Source organism: Globicephala melas, chromosome 7, assembly GCF_963455315.2.
Source record: "Globicephala melas chromosome 7, mGloMel1.2, whole genome shotgun sequence".
Lineage (NCBI taxonomy): Eukaryota > Metazoa > Chordata > Mammalia > Artiodactyla > Delphinidae > Globicephala > Globicephala melas.
The window spans coordinates 70,436,980-70,453,245 of NC_083320.1; the positions used below are offsets into that span (position 1 = coordinate 70,436,980).

A 16,266-nucleotide genomic window follows, 5' to 3' on the forward strand; every position below is an offset into this window, starting at 1 on the left:
AAATATTAGCAGTTTCATTCACCCTGATCTGCCTGGTAGCAGGTAAAGCTAAATTGGCTTGTCTGGTTGTGGATATCCATATCCTGCACAAAAATTAATTGTAGTAACTCATCTTTATACATCTCTATTTAAATTTTAAAAAGTTTTGATGTTTACAAGGGACTTTTCCAGAAGTAAGTCAACATATTGATTCCAAGGAATTAAGTGGTTGAGAAAAATAAGGCTGAGTAGGAATCTGGTTCTTTCCAAATAACTCCTTGGTGTACTCGTTTAATAAGTATGTACCATTGGTGAGGAAATAGAAAAACAATTGACCTTTACGGGATCCTAAGTAATAGATGTCTAAGTAATAGAGTCTTCTCTTTTAACTAATAATGAATCACTGATAAACACTCTTGGGATGTGTCTACAAAAAAGTGCCCTCTGTTTTTACCAATCTGTTTAATGTATAGCCTAATAGAAGACAGCTAGTTCTCACATCTGCTTCTGTGTTCAGTCTATTGCAATATCACACATGTAGTCCCTGGAAAACTCTGCTTGTGAGAGTCTAAAATTGGAAAAGACAAAGAAGGTCCTAGTATGATTATAGGAATAATTTTGACTTTGCAGGCCCCTGCTCTTTTAGATTACCTGTTTCTTCTTGTGTCCATCTTTGTAAATTGTGTTATTCAAGAAATGTGTTCTTATAAGTTGTCAAATGTATTAGCATAAAGTTGTTTATAAAATTTCCTGATTATCTTTATATTATCAGTGGGATCTGTAAGACAGTGCCTGTTTCATTCCTGTCGTTAGTTATTTGGGTTTTCTCTCTTTTTATTAATCTGTCTACTTAAGGTTTTATCACTGTAATTTATTATTTTCAAAGCACTACTTTTTACTGAATGTTGGACATTATATATGATATGTTGTAGGGAGTCCAGATTATGATGTCTTCCTTTAAAGAGTGTTGAGTTTTGTTCCAGCAACTAATTAAATTACTTGTGGATCCTTTTGATCTTGTCAAGCTTAATGTTGTTCTTTGTTAGTTTCGGATCTATTTTGGTTTTGCCTTCACCCTATGGTGTAGCTCTTACTCTAGAGTATGGTGCATACCTGGAAGGTTTGGCCTTTCTAGGGTTTAAACTGAGTACCTGAGGAATTCAGTAAGATCTTTCCACTGTAGCTAGAGTGGAATTCCAACGTTATCTGGCACTGCATCACTTCTGATGTCTTCTTTAGCTGTCAGCCATGCAGGAGCTTCTCCCAGCTACCCCTCTTCCCCATGCAGCTCCTTCCTATCAGATACTCTTTTCTTCTTATTCCAGTTGCTTCAGCCACCCCAACTCTGACCCCAGCTTCTTTTTTTGTTCAGCAAAAGCTTTGCCTTTGGCAGCCTGTGCCAGCTGCTAAGTGTCTCCAGGCAGAAAGAAAGGACAACTTATGTATTTTTCTTCTCTCAAAGTTCACAATCCTGTGGTCCCTGAGTCCCAATTACTGAGAACACTTGCCTCATGAATATTGTCTCATTATTTATGGCGGGACAAGTCCAGTACAAGTTACTCTGGCATAACTGTAAGTAGAAGTCCCTGCATCCCTGTTTTTTTAAAAATTTTTATTGGAGTATAGTCAATTTACAATGTGTTAGTTTCAGGTGTACAACAAAGTGAATCAGTTATACATATACAAATATACATTTTTCTTTTTAGATTCTTTTCCCATATAGGTTATTACAGAATACTGAGTAGAGTTCCCTGTGCTATACAGCAGGTTCATATTAGTTATCTATTTTATATATAGTAGTGTGTATATGTCAATCCCAGTCTCCCAGTTTATCCCTCCCTCCCTTATCCCCTGGTAACCATAAGTTTGTTTTCTACATCTGTGACTCTACTTCTGTTTTGTAAATAAGTTCATTTGTACCCTTTTTTCTTTTAGATTACATGTATGAGTGATATCACATGATATTTGTCTTTCTGTGTCTGACTTACTTCACTCAGTAGAACAATCTCTAGGTCCATCCATGTTGCTGCAAGTGGCATTATTTTGTTCTTTTTCATGGCTGAGTAATGTTCCATTGTATGTATGTACCACATCTTCTTTATCCATTCTTCTGTTGATGGACATTTAAGTTGTTTCCATGTCCTGGCTATTGTAAATAGTGCCGCAATGAACATTGGAACCTGCACACCTACTTTTTAAAAGTACTAGTTAGCAAATTAAATTTTTGGACTCAGCATCATCCTTTTATCACATGAATCAAGCTTCAAAATTCCAAGAAAATGAAATTTTCGGTGTTCAAACAATTAAAAGTAAGACAATAATACCACTTGACTTCTCTCACAGAATGATCAACACATAATAGAAGATTCCCAGATTTTTCCAGTCTTGAATCCTCTCGTATCTGATTGACTGTCTTAGAACTTTTTAGTAACTTCTATGAATGTTTTACATCCTCTCTCTGTTCAGTTAGCATTATTCTTCTCATACTCTCCTATATCTACTACCATATACTACCTTATACCTTCTGAATATTTTTCTTCTGATCATCCCTTTCTCTTGAATACCATTTTCTCCCTAAATTTGCCCATAACCTCTACTCTTGCCTATAATTATTTCAGAAAAAAATAAATATACATATGCACTCACAGTATGCCACGCCCTGTGCTAAGCATTGTAAACAAAGCAAAATACATTAAAGATAAGGTCCTTAGCTCTTATGGATCTTATATACTATAGAATATGTCTTAATTAAGGTTACCCTGAAAGCAGAGCATGAAGCAAAATCTTGAATACTGGTCACTGATGGTAAATTTGGAGGTGATCCCAGGAAACAGGGATGAGGGGGAGGAGAGTGCAAGATGGGAAAAGAGGACCAGCCAATATTAAGGTTGCTGCTGTCATAACAAGGGCTTGACTTCTGCTGAGCTCTCCTGAGAAATTACAAAAGGCCTGCCAGACTGGTTCACTTGAAGACTAGGAGACTGAAGCATTCGATCACTTGTTCCCAACTCCCATTGGCTGTCCTTGTGCTTGGGTAGAGCAGGCGCCTAGGGGCCAAAGAAAACCCTGGGACAGGAAGTAGGAAAACAAGTGGAGTATGATGAGAAGGGTCACCATTAGGGAGGTAAGTCTGAGCTTGCAGGGAATTGTCTAATAGCTGCTGCAGTTGACATGAGGGTGGGTCACGGGATGTGACATGTGGCCCCTGAGGCAGCTGCCACAGGTGAATATATCTGAGCAAACACAGATAGACCCTGAAAAATATAAGTACTATGATAAAAAAAAGTGGCAATGTGATAGAGTGAATGGGTGGTATGTGAGTGTGTGCGTGCGCACAAGCTCAAGGTATAAGTTCATTTTGGGTGGTTTGGAAGGACTCTGGGGAGATGGCATTTGAGCTAATATCTAAGGAATAGGGAAGAGGCAGGGTGTAGAGGAAGAGGATTCTAGCCAGATAAAGAGCAAGTGCAAAGGTCCTAAGATGGCATGATCGTGGCTTGTTTAGGGAGCAAATGGCGGAGGCCTCCTGAGAGCAGAGCAAGATGGTAAGAGATGTAGGCAGGGACTAGATTAGATCACTCAGAGTCTGTGACGCCATGGTAAGGAGTTTGGAATTTATTCCAAGTCCCTTGGAAGACCATCGGAATATTTTATGCAAGGGAGTGATATTACCTTATTTTTGTTTTAAATGATACTGTGAGAACATAATGGTTCTGATTCATTCATGTTAAGTATTCCTGAAGATTTCTTTGCAGTTACAATAGCTAATGCTGGAAAATATGCCTTATTTTGGTTTTATCTTCAATTATATATAAATCACTGTCTTTGACTAAAATTCCAGTCCTTTACATTCCACTATAATCAAATTTAATGCTCATATTTCAGAGTTCATTGAGAAAGCAGCAATTGCAATTAATGGATGTCAGAATGTCCCAGCACTTCCAGCTGATGAAGATTCACTCATTGAAGTAAGTCATGAAAAAAGGGTAAAAATTCATCGTTCAAATGGTAACTCACCAAGAGTATTTAGGGCTATATTTATTTCTATTGGAAAGATGTTTCCTTAATTTCTCTTTCAGATTTTTCATCACTGGAGTATAGGAATGCAAGTGATTTCTGTGCATTAATTTTGTATCCTGCTACTTTACCAAATTCATTGATTAGCTCTAGTAGTTTTCTGGTAGCATCATAAGGATTCTTTATGTATAGTATCATGTCATCTGCAAACAGTGACAGTTTAACTTCTTCTTTTCTGATTTGGATTCCTTTTATTTCTTTTTCTTCTCCGATTATTGTGGCTGAATCTCCCAAAACTATGTTGAATAATAGTGGTGAGACTGGGCAACCTTGTCTTGTTCCTGATCTTAGTGGAAATGGTTTCAGTTTTTCACCATTGAGAATGATGTCGGCCGTGGGTTTGTCATATTCGGGCTTTAGTATGTTGAGGTAAGTTCCCTCTATTCCTACTTTCTGGAGGCTTTTTTTCATAAACGGGTGTTGAATTTTGTCGAAAGCTTTTTCTGCATCTATTGAGATGATCATATGTGTTTTTTCCTTCAGTTTGTTAATATGGTGTATCACATTGATTGATTTGCATACATTGAAGAATCCTAGCATTCCTGCGATAAACCCCACTTGATCATGGTGCATGATCCTTTTAATGTGCTGTTGTATTCTGTGTACTAGTATTTTGTTGAAGATTTTAACATCTATCTTCATCAGTGATATTGGCCCGCGGTTTTCTTTCTTTGTGACATCTTTGTGTGGTTTTGGTGTCAGGGTGAGTGTGGCTTCGTAGAATGAGTTTAGGAGTATTCTTCCCTCTGCTATATTTTGGAAGAGTTTGAGAAGGATAGGTGTTAGCTCTTCTCTAAGTGTTTGATAGAATTCGCCTGGGAAGCCATCTGGTCCTGGGCTTTTGTTTGTTGGAAGATTTTTAATCACAGTCTCAATTCCAGTGCTTGTGTTTGCTCTGTTTGTATTTTCTATTTCTTCCTGGTTCAATCTTGGAAAGTTGTGCCTTTCTAAGAATGTGTTCATTTCTTCCAGGCTGTCCATTTTATTGGCATATAGTTGCTTGTACTAATCTCTCATGATCCTTTTTATTTTTACAGTGTCAGTTGTTACTTCTCCTTTTTCATTTTTAATTCTATTGATTTGAGTCTTCTCCCTTTCTTTCTTCATGGGTCTGGCTAATGGTTTATCAATTTTGTTTATCTTCTCAAAGAACAAGCTTTTAGTTTTATTGCTCTTTGCTATTGTTTTCTTCATTTCTTTTTCATTTACTTCTGATCCTATCTTTATGATTTCTTTCCCTCTACAAACTTCGGAGTTTTTTTATTCTTCTTTCTTTAATTGCTTTATATGTAAGGTTAGGTTGTTTATTTGAGATGTTTCTTGTTTCTTGAGGTAGGATTGTATTGCTATAAACTTCCCTCTTAGAACTGCTTTTGCTGCATCTCATAGGTTTTGGATCTTCTAGTTTTCATTGTCATTTGTTTGTACGTATTTTTTAATTTCTTCTTTGATTTCTTCAGTAATCTCTTGGTTATTGAGTATCACACTGTTTAACCTCCAGGTATTTGTGTTTTTTGCAGTTTTTTCCCTGTAATTGATTTCCAATCTCATAGCATTGTGGTCAGAAAAGATGCTTGATACGATTTCAAGTTTCTTAAATTTCCCAAGGCTTGGTTTGTACCAAAGATGTGATCTATCCCGGAGACTGTTCTGTGTGCACGTGAGAAGAAAGTGTATTCTGCCACTTTTGGGTGGAATGCTCTATAAATATCAATTAGATCTAACTGGTCTATCATGTCGTTTAAAGCTTGTATTTCCATATTTATTTTCTGTTTGGATGATCTGTCCATTGATGTAAGTGGGGTGTTAAATTCCCCTACTATTATTGTGTTAATGTCGATTTCTCCTTTCAGGATTGTTAGAATTTGCCTTATGTGTTGAGGTGCTCCTATGTTGGGTGCATATATATTTACAATTATTATATCTTCTTCTTGGATTGATCCCTTGATTGTTATGTAGTGTCCCTCCTTGTCTCCTGTAACATTCTTTATTTTAAAGTCTATTTTATCTGCTATGAGTATTGTTACTCCAGCTTTTTTTTGATTTCCATTTGCATGGAATGTCTTTTTCCATGCCCTCACTTTCAGTCTGTATGTGCCCTTAGGTCTGAAGTGAGTCTCTTGTAGGCAGCATATATATGGGTCACATTCTGCCAGTCTGTGTCTTCTGGTTGGGGCATTTAATCCATTTACATTCAAGGTTATTATTGGTATGTATATTCCTATTACCATTTTCTTAATTATTTTGGGTTTGTTTTTGTGTGTCTTTTTCTTCTCTTGTGTATCCCACTTAGAGATATTTCTTTAGCATTTGTTGTAAAGCTGGTTTGGTGGTGCTGAATTCTCTTAGCTTTTGTTTGTCTGTAAAGATTTTGACTTCTCCATCGAATCTGAATGAGATCCTGGGTAGAGCAATCTTGGTTGTAGGTTTTTCTCTTTCATCACTTTAAGTATATCCTGCCACTCCTTTCTGGCCTGCAGAGTTTCCACTGAAAAATCAGCTGATAACCTTATGGGGATTCCTTTGTATGTTATTTTTTGTTTTTCCCTTGCTGCTTTTAATATTTTTTCTTTGAATTTAATATTTTAGTTTCATTAATATGTGTCTTGGTGTGTTTTTCCTAAGGTTTATCCTGTATGGGACTCTCTGTGCTTCCTGGACTTGGGCGACTATTTCCTTTCCCATGTTAGGGAAGTTTTCCATTATAATCTCTTCAAATATTTTCTCAGACCCTTTCTTTTACTCTTCTTCTTCTGGGACCCCTATAATTCTAATGTTGGTGAGTTTAGTGTTGTCCCAGAGATCTCTGTGATTTTCTTCAATTCTTTTCATTCTTTTTTCTTTATTCTGCTCATCGGCAGTCATTTCCACCATTTTGTCTTCCAGCTCACTTATTCGTTTTTCTGCCTCCATTATTCTGTTATTGATTCCTTCTAGTGTATTTTTCATTTCAGTTATTGTGTTGCTCATCTCTGTTTGTTTGTTCTTTAGTTTTTCTAGATCTTTATTAAACATTTCTTGTATTTTCTCAATCTGTGCTTCCATTCCATTTCCGAGATTCTGGATCATCTTTACTATCATTACTCTGAATTCTTTTTCAGGTAAACTTCCTATTTCCTCTTCATTTATTTGGTCTTGTAGGTTTTTACCTTGCTCCTTCATCTGTGACATATATTTTTGCTGTTTCTTTTTTTTTTTTTTTTTTATGAGTGGGATTGTGGTCTTGTTTTACTGGTTGTTTGGCCTGAGGCTTCCAGTACTGGAGTTTGTAGGCTGTTGGGTAGAGCTGGGTCTTGGTGCTGAGATGAGGAACTCAGACCTCACTCTGATGAATATTCCCTGGGGTCTGAGGTTCTCTGTTAGTCCAGTGGTTCAGACTTGGAGCTCCCACCACAGGAGCTTCCGCCCAATTGCAGGCTCGCAAATCAAGATCTCCCACAAGCCGCAAGTGGTGGGGAAAAAAAAAAAGAACAATAACAAAGTAAAAAATAAAATTAGACTAGGAAACTAACAGGTATGTTAGAAAGAATGTAAAAATAAAAATATAGATGAATTAACACCAGAAGATACATCAGTACCACAATAGTAAAAAAGAGGAGGCAGGAAAAGAAAAACAAGTGTGTGGGGGGAAGGCCTTGGCCGTGGAGAGTGGGGACTAAGCAAGGGTGAAGTTTGGACAGTGGGTGGGGCCAATGCTCAGGGCCCACAGGGCTGGAAAAGGCTCTGGGGACTGTGGGAGGTGAGACTTAGGCTCAAGGAACAGAAGGGGCCCAGGCGTGCCCCTGACTCCTGGTCTCAGAGGACAGGGCACCTCACCTGGGAGCCCAGCAGGCTTCCTGGGCTCGAGTGGGTGGGGCAAACACCTTCCTCTCCTCTCCTGCTCCTCTGGTCTGGGTCTGAAAGCGCCCCTCCCGCCTGCCTCTCCTGATCCCCCTGCCTCCCTCCTATGTCCCCAAGACCCATGCAGCCTGAAGGGGCCTTGGAGGGTGGGGCAATTGCCCTCTGCTCCTCTCCGGCTCCTCCTTGAGGGCCCCTCTTGCCTGCCTCCCCTGTTCTCCCCTCAGCCTCCCTCTTATGCCCCCAGGACCTAGGCGGCCTGGAGGGGGCTTTGGGTGGCGGGAACCAGCTTGGGAGCTCAGCAGGCTCCCAAGCCCAAGTGGATCAGGCCATCATCCTCTGCTCCTCTCCTGCTCTTCTTGGACTGGCCCTCCCACCTGTCTCTCCTGATCTCCCTGGCCTCAAGGGGATCGATCTTGTCTGGCCTCCACTTCTCCTCCCTCCTTGGTCCCCCTATGTCCTACCACTTCACTCTGGGGTTCCTCGCATCTCCTTGGGGGTTAGAGTCCCCCACCAGTGGCCAACAGGTGGCCTAGTTGTGGGGAGATGCTAACTCTGCATCTTCCAGTGCCACCATCTTGACTCCTCCTTCATGTCTACTTTTTAAGATTGTTGATTTTTAAATCTTTATAAGTTTTATTAAATGTTAAGATATGAAATTCTGACATAAACTCTTTAGGTTAGTACAATTTGCTTTTTCACAATCAAATTATTTTTATTGGTGATCCCATGGTCTACCAAAAATTCTGAACTGGGACATGGAATACCCAGCTCTAATATTAATTTGTTCTGTGACAATGAATGATGGATCACAAAGTATTTATTAAGCATCTATTGTGTATGTGCCTTACATATTGTACTAGGAGTGATGAGTTACAAAAATAAAAGATCTGCTCATGCCCATAAGGACCAAAAAATATTGTCACTATCTCGAATTTCATTTGAAACGTTCAGAAAATATTGCATTAAACTCTGACACATTCGGGGTTTTTTTTGTTGTTGTTTTTTAAATAGAGTAGGCTTGGATGTAGCTCGGAAAAAATGTGTTCTACCTAAAACCCAACGTTAAGTGTTAAAAGTGGATTTAATATTTTTGAAAGCCATAAGTTATTTTTTCAAGGGTTAAGATTTTCCTGCATAATGGAATTCTCTTATTTAAGATATACTGCCCTGTTCCCCAGATATTCCATACTGATAACACTTGCTTAATAGTCCCTCTGTCTAAGGACACTTCTAATCCTAACACTTTCTCTAGAATTGCAGGTGACAGTGAAGACAATTTCATTTCCTGTGGTTAGTTCTCTCCTGATTGAGTGTTAAGTGTGATTCTGGTCTGACACATTCTCTTCCTGGGCTTGAAAAAGCATAAACTCAAGTGGTCAGAATGTCCAGATTCACATATATCATTTTTATTCTTCTTATTTAAGTTTCAAGTGACATTTTGGCTTTGCAGTTTTCACTGTCTTCAAATATTTGTGATCCATTTTGGTTCCTTTGATTCATAAGTCGACATTCGAAAAGTTATAACCACGGATGTGGGTAACTTTGCCAACCTCAGAAGGAAGATTACTAGAAGAAATCTGTGACTAACAAGAAGTAACCCTTTTATCTGTGAATTGAAATTGCCTCTTATAGGAAAAGTGATATATACCTTTGCATATGTCTACTGATCTTGATAAGTTTAAGAGAGGTTGTACTTCCTTTTATATTGCTATGCACTTCTCAGGGCTCAGGAGTTATTAGATAACTACTTCTAAATATATATGCTGGTAGTTGGTTAAGGTCATTGTACAGTTTTCTGTCACTATTTGGTAAATAACCTATTTTATAGACTACTTTAAAAGAGCCAGCTTACAACGATATTACCTACTTTTCATGTTAAGGTCAAACTTAAACCTTTCTGTATGCAAAAAGGGAAGTAGGTCAATACATCTTTTATAGAGATAGAACTATGGTTTGAGTTTAGGGGTATAAAGAGAAATGAAAAAGTTCACTTCCAAGAAATACATCAGGAAGCACTCATCAAGCAGAAAAGACATGAGTTAGAAATAACTCTAATGCATTTTACATTGATCAGTCATTCACCTCTGTAACCTCCTAGCACTGTCAAGCCCAAAAACCTTTATGGTTATCAGGTAAGATACATTTACGTGGAAGGAATTAAAGATCACTTGAGAAAAATCAGAAGAAAAAAAGTATTTTGCTCTAAGCCAGATTGCAGAGATCTGTTGCCCTAGTTTCCCTCCTCCCAACACACACCCAAGTTAGAGTGAGTTTTATGAGAAGTAAAGAAGAAATGTCACTCTTAAAGCGACTCTTGGAGAAAACAATGCTAATTAGATCAAGAGGAGGGGGAAAATGGGGACTCACCCAGTGAGTAAAGAAAACTCGATGAAAGAGCTACCACTTTTTATGTAGCTCTGTTTAGAATAGACTAAAATCTGGATTTCCAAGGGAAGCATTCCAATGATCAAGAAAACACAAAAGGATGAGGTCAGGAGAAAAGGAGAAGCTAATGAGCTAAGGGTTGGAAACAAATTTTAACAAGTGAGGATTAGGCCAATCTGTTTGCCTGAAAAGCTTGGCTGTTGGCTCCAATCACACGGATTGAGTGTCTGCTTTATCCATGCCATAATCAGACAAACACAAGTGCCTAAATATATTAACAAACAGACTCTAGCTGTCACAGGATTTTAAAATTTCCAGTTTGAAAATGCTTACACTTGTGATATTTATTCGACTCTGTAAACTTTTTGCAGGGTTGAAAGGCAGAACCATTTTTCTGTTACATCCTCCAGGAAGACACTAGTGTTAACATTCATTTAGGTTTAGCATTTCAGCACATGGTGCTTCCCTAGGCACAGTCCCAACCATGTGAGGACAACTGAATTCAGAAGCACATTCTAAAATCCTATTTTGTAGGATGATGAGGAGGAGAGGATATTAAGGACTAACAGCCTGCAACTTTCATGTGGGCTCCCAGTTTCAGAGGGCTATGGTCTATGGTCCAGTCATTGGAAAGAAACACCTTAAGTAGAAATTTAGCTGCAATGCTGATCCTTATTTGGGATGGAATTAACAAAATTATAAATGTAATATGCAAAATCTGTTTCCAAGTCACATTAAATGCTTGGATTCCTGGCAGTGTGGGTATAATTCCTGGCATTGTGAATACATAATGCCATACATTTTCCTACAGTGTAAAAAAGTAATTTCCATATATGCTTGCAAAAGCATCTTTGATCATGGAGTGTACTGGCTTTCTTTTGGGATAATGTTAACATTTCAATTATGTATCAAGAGAAAAATTGTAAAATCTTAAAGTTTTTAAAAAAGTGAATGTATAGCACTTTTAGCACTATATATCATACACTCAAGGAAAATTGTACCTAAAGTCAATAATTTTTTTAAATGATTTCTCTATAGTTAAATAATTAGCAAACAGAACTTTATGTTCAGACCCAACCGAAATGGACAAATTCTATGAGAGAGCATATAATTTGCATTTAGGAATGAAAGCATCTTTTAAGATGTTTTTTAAAAAGACCAGAAAAGAGATTTGTAATTTTAAAAGTATATCATAAATGTACAAATCTTTGGAATGACACCATGGTGACTTAAAGTTCCAGCAACATGACAGAATAAGTCAGAGCTTTATTGTTCAATTACAAACACATATATAAATGATGCATATATAACAATAACATAATGTTTAATTTTACACACCTGGGTTAAAAAGCAAGAAAATGACAGGTATAAGGGGGATATTGGAAATCAGAGTGGTAAATTCAGGAACTGGTACTGCAGCAACCAAGAGGAAAATTGTCAAGGTATACCTAAAAATGCTTTAATGCCTATATGGGTATAAAAGACATACCTTTGGGCTTAGGCAAGTTTGGGGAGCTAAAGCATAACATTCCTTTGTAAAGCTGGGATAATGGAAGAGCGTCCTCTCAGTGAAAGGGGGAACATAACAATTCTACCTCCTGGAACAAGAAAGCAAGAAGGCAACTTGTGTTTTTCTGGGATTCTGAGGAGGAAGAAAACCTCATCTATGAAAAAAACTCCAAGTCTGTCCAAATTTCTATTACCCATGGGTATGAACATGACTAATCTGAGAAATTAACAGTAAGACTGATCTCAGTTTGGTGAAATCCCTGGAGCACCCAGTAAAAACAAACACAAAATCATTCCAGTGTAGCACTTCCATAAGTGCAAGGACTCCAACAGGAAAACAAAACAAAACACACAGAGACAAGAACACTCTTTTGTTATAATGATCTTTCACATACAAACAAATAACAAGCCATGAGAGAAAGCAGCACACACAACATATATGAGGATTAGGTAACCTCTTCTTCCCCTAGTCAAACATGATGTAATAAAAACATCTGAAATAATCTATAAGACAAAATGAGTAGAGTAAAAAGAAAAAAAGGAATAGAAATAATCTCAAAGAATAGAACACAATAAGAATATATGGCAGATTTGGAAAAGAAAAATGTATATTTAGAAATGAAAAGAGTCCATGAAATTAAAATTCAATTGACATAAATAAAGATTAAACAATTTGAGAGAGGGTTAATAAACTGGAAAGGTGATCTAAGAAATTACCCCAATTGCCACACAGAGAGATAAGAAAAGTACAAAATAGAGGTTAGAAACATGGAGGATAGAGGAGCCAACATATGTTGAAACAGGAGTTCCAGAAGGAGAGAAAATAGAGAATGGGAAGATATCACATTCAAAGTGATATTCCCTGATAATTTTTCAGAGTTGATTGAAGATATGAATCCACAGATTTCAGAACATCAAAGACAATAAGCAAATCCTAAAAGCAACCAGAGAGAAAAGACAGATTATCTATAAAGGAAGAGTTAACTTTTAGAATGGAGAAAGGAGGATGGGATTGGAACAAGCATTTAGTTATATTTGTTAACATTTTATTTCTTTAAAAAATGACCTGGAGCAAATATAAAAACATTGATTATAGGGAAATCTGTGTGGTAAGTATAATGTGTCTGTTATATGTATTTTAGAATTAAAAATTAAAATATGAAAAGAAGAGGAGTACATAGTATTTATGGATAAAATACAGTTGTTTATCCCAATAACCTCTATCTTCCCTCCCCCCACCCAACACCATTTCTAGGTACTAACTCCCCCTAGCAGTAGTTCTAATTAGAGCTGAGAGAGCTTATACTGGTGTTCAACTTGGAAGAGGTTTAGCAATTACATTAATGGTGGCAATATCATTTAGATGAGGGATAAGCAAACTACAATCCTGAGACAGCTACCTGTTTTTACATACTTGTTTTTATTAGAGCACAGCCATGCCCATTTTTTTCAAGAGCTGCTTTGACTCTACAACACTGGAGTTGTGTAGTTGCAAGTCTAAAATATTTAGTATTTAGCCCTTTAAGAAAAAGTTTAACCTGGCTTAAAAGTTCAACCTCTGGCTTAAAACATGATGCTTATTGTTATTTTCGTTTAACAAATTAGCAGTATATTTTTTAAATGAAGTCACAAATATTACATAGATTTGAAGGTAATAATTAACTAAGTTTAGTGGTCTTAGATTTGTACACAGGGGAAACTTGAGATAAAAATAAATACCAAGGAATTCTGAAGTATCTTTGAGTATTTATTTAGTTGAATTTTCCACTTCAACGTTCTCAATAATCAAGCAAAACCAGTTTGGGTACCATGAATGTTCAAATCAGTCATATAATTCTGCAATACAACCTAATTCATTTCTTGTGTATAGCACATTTCCCTTGTCTAGCCAGAGTTTCATTAATTTTGTATTAGCTTAGAAAGCAGAGAAGGAAAGTATTTGTCTGGGCCTGTACTTTTTAAAGATTCTCTTTCCCTACATATTTTAGTTTCCTATGGAAGGTCTGGAAGTACTGGCTCTTCATATAGTTAAGATGCCGGAAAATCATGTTATACTATTGCATATATATTATGATTTTTGAAGAGAATAACTCATCACTTAGTTATGGCTGGAACAATGACTGGATTTCTCACCTCAGTGTTTACTTAAACCTCAAGAAAAATTGTTTCTTTCAGTTGGAGAAAGTCAGATTTTTTTTTCATTAAAGACTAGAGATTTTACTGATTTAATCACTTATGTCAATAAAAACTGTAACAATAGCTTCTTTAAAAACACAAATTTCTACTTGCTGCAGATTCAACAAGGAAAATTACCCTGTCACGTCACTCCTTCAAGTCCCTTTGTCACCAGGCTCCACCTTTTCTCTCTGATCCTATTACATTGTTTGGACTTGGTCTTCCCAATGACAGCCTACCCTGTCCCACACCACCCTTCCCACACATACAACTTTGTAGGCAGCACACGTTTGGTGCCTCTTTACATATCTTCCTGATGCCCAGCTCCAATCTCAGCGTCCTCTAGTTGTCATTTTATGAATGGATATTGAATTAACTAATTAAACTTTGACACTTTCCTATAACCTAGAATGATCTTGCCCTACTTGAATCCCTGTAGTTCTTCATTTTAAAAACAAACATAAAGAGCCCTGGATTATTTTCCATTTGCTATATGTAAATAAAATACTATGTCTCCAGTAAGACTGTAAACTCCTTCAAAGTCAGGGACAATGTTGTATGTGTCTTTTTATAAATGGCATCAAAAAGAATTGAGAGAGAGAAAGAGAGAGAGAGAAAGAGAGAGAAAGCCACCATGCACATCCCTTACAACATGGTGAAGAACCTAGTATCTGCTTTCATACTCATTGGCTTGCCTTTATATATATGTGTGTGTATATGTATATTTATATTATAAAATATTATACTACATATCATATTATATTTATAAAAATATACATTTCTTATATTTGCTATTCAAAGAAACAACTGCATGGTAAAAATAGTTGTTAAAAACATGACAGTGCATTAGTGAGATACAATATGAAATCCATGAGATGAATTTGTTAGGGTCAAAGAACTCTTTAAACCCAAATCAAGTGTAGAAAGGAGGAAAAAGCAAACAATGCAGTCCCACTCAGATTCCAAGTCCATTTTCCAAGATGATTTATAGTTGGATTTATCTTTTAAGGGCTTATAGAAGAATTGAGCCTGAGAATAGGCAGGAGTGCATAATTGTTCTTTTTCAGGCCAGAAACTATTTTTCTTTCACTTTGAAGGTTAAAGTCAGAATCAGTGGATTTGTAACTTACAACTTAAGCTTCCTTACTACTTTCCCTCCTCTACTTTTCATTTTATCCATCAGATTTTCTGAGATGTTCAAGTGGGTAATTTCCAAAGAATAACACTGACAGTCCCAAAGCCAGTAATAAATTGTAAAATTACTTTTTTTTTATAGAAAGCTTACAGATTTTCACGAAGCTGTCTCATATGGTACTTTAAGACCATCTCCATCCCCTCTGCTCCCTATTCCTCTTCCTCCACCTTTGCATAGTTTTCTTGGCTCAGTTTTGACCTGTAACTGCCTTACAATGTAATAGCCATCAACACACAGTGGCTATGCTTGCCAGATAAATGGACCTGTGTGTTTCCCAACCTTTTTTTTTTTTACCAAATGTCCAGCAACTTTGCTTTGCCTTTGGGGCAGGTTATCAGGGGGAGGTGGCTGGTTCAAAGAAAGCCTGGAGATGAGAAAGATAACAATGCATATGCTTACAGTCTGGTACATATGCCTCCCTTCCCAGGACAAAAAGAAGCACACTCAAGAGTTTTCTTTAAAGAAAGAAGATGGGTGATACACTAATGGCAAAGCAAGTCTGTCCGCAAAGAACGGAACTGAATGAGACGTAGGCATTTTCCATGGAGTGTGACTCACCAGTGGTTCAGAGTGAAGGAAGAGTGTTGGAGAGAGAATAATAACCATAATTCAGACTGAGACCTTTATGAAGGCAAGAACCCTATTTTTTTCATCTTTGAGTCTCCAATAACTTATAAATATTTGTTGCATAAATATTTGTTGAATGATTAAATGAGTTTTACTCTCCCAGGCTTTCCTGGGCAACACCATTACTAAATTCTGTGAATATTTAAGTGACTGTATTAGAGGGGCTGTGCTGTATTGTGTGTGGGTGTACTGACATAGGGGTAGAATGGATGAGGAAATAAACGATTATGAATAGATATGTTTTGAAGTTGAAGCAATTTCAACGAGAGAGCACAGAAAATGATTATCTTTGATTATCAATCAATATATCTATCAAAAGATGGAAAGGTACATTTATTTATGCAGTCATTCAGTAAGAATTCAGTAAATAGTTCTTGTGTGCTTTAACCCTGAACTAGGTGTTGTGAATGATACAAATATAAGTCAAATGTCCAGCTGCCCCCATGGGTGATTTCTGTGGATATGTCACACCCACAGTT

At 37.1% G+C, this 16,266-nt stretch overlaps 1 long non-coding RNA gene across 1 annotated transcript in view; it reads left to right on the forward strand.

Moving 5' to 3' along the window:
• LOC132597571 (uncharacterized) overlaps positions 1-15,982 on the forward strand; it is a 155,229-nt gene extending 139,247 nt beyond the window's left edge. Inside the window, exons 3-4 of the long non-coding RNA XR_009564470.1 lie at positions 3,865-3,947; positions 15,588-15,982. This is a non-coding gene — a long non-coding RNA (uncharacterized lncRNA). The remainder of the gene's footprint in view (positions 1-3,864; positions 3,948-15,587) is intronic.
• Positions 15,983-16,266: the final 284 nt, after the last annotated feature.